At 33.2% G+C, this 1,110-nt stretch overlaps 1 protein-coding gene across 1 annotated transcript in view; it reads left to right on the top strand.

Annotated features, from left to right (window-relative positions):
* The first annotated feature begins 931 nt into the window (after window positions 1-931).
* The window catches only part of LOC117124105 (transient receptor potential cation channel subfamily A member 1-like), a 59,418-nt gene continuing 59,239 nt past the window's right edge, over window positions 932-1,110 (top strand). The window contains exon 1 of the mRNA XM_033270245.1: window positions 932-1,092. The gene's annotated coding sequence lies outside the window, so the exon portion shown is untranslated. The remainder of the gene's footprint in view (window positions 1,093-1,110) is intronic.

Below are 1,110 nucleotides of genomic sequence, written 5' to 3'. Positions count from 1 at the left end.
TTTAAAGAAACATTAACAAATATTGAATACAAATTGGATGACCCCACAAACCGAGAAAACAAATATGTAGAAGAAATTATTTAAGAATGTGAGAAAGTTCAGCGAATCTAATCAGACACTTGATCATTATTTAATGAGCAAATGTGTGTTACTGATTTGTAAATGATTGCGACGATCTAACAATAATTTTCGTAACCCCTTAACTTGAAGTAAATGAATACTGGCATTATTACTTAATAATATATTACTAGGCTGGATAATTGATTGATTATCCACTGTCTCTCAACAAGCCTACTGTAATAAGATGCCGTATAGTTCCTCCTCAAAGGATGAACCATTAATGATGACTTTGATGAATAGTGTGATGACACAGATGATGAGAAAAAAAATCTTTTAAATTGCAAATCCACTGCGTATGGTAATCGCATGATAAACGTCAGTTCACATTCGACATTTTGTCGCAGGATAAAAAAAAAACCTGAGAAAAAACACACCAGAATTTACATTAAGCCGATTAAAAGTGAACGATAGATGAGAGGAATATATCTGAAGACCTAAATTAGCTTATCGAAGGCATTTCAGTGTTTATTGGTATTCCTCGTTTCTCGACCAAAATTGTAGATGATGATGCAAACTTCAAATTATATTTTTGTGAAAGCATATCTTTATGTATTTGTCTAATCGAAATTAAGCTGAAATACAGATATTCTTTTTTCGTTCACGTTGACTTGAAGTACTACAATAGATACCATTCACGACATCACCAGAGCTTTTTCGCGGCATCCATCAACAGTGTAATTAACTTCTAATCTATATGTCAAATCGAAGAGTTCACGTCTTATCAACTGAAGAACAAATTTATTATAAACGGCGGCTTGATTTGGTAATAAGATAGACATTGGTCGATATCTTTCATTGGGGGAGTATAAACAATACTCCACGTATGAAAGCTACAGGGTTGGTAGGTAGATGTGTTGTTCGTTATACCACATTCATTTATTTATTGACAGCTAGAAGAGGTATTTCGTTAAGTTGCAATCTGGTCTAGAGGTTAAGAGCAAGCTGATGTTAATAATAAAGCTGTATGAACTGGTAAGTATAGACATACTC

The sequence above is a fragment of the Anneissia japonica genome, unplaced genomic scaffold (assembly GCF_011630105.1).
Source record: "Anneissia japonica isolate Jap-2015-1 unplaced genomic scaffold, ASM1163010v1 scaffold288194_len294098_cov161, whole genome shotgun sequence".
NCBI lineage: Eukaryota > Metazoa > Echinodermata > Crinoidea > Comatulida > Comatulidae > Anneissia > Anneissia japonica.
The sequence above is the reverse complement of the archived record's forward strand: the minus strand, read 5'-3'. Positions and strand labels throughout refer to the sequence as shown.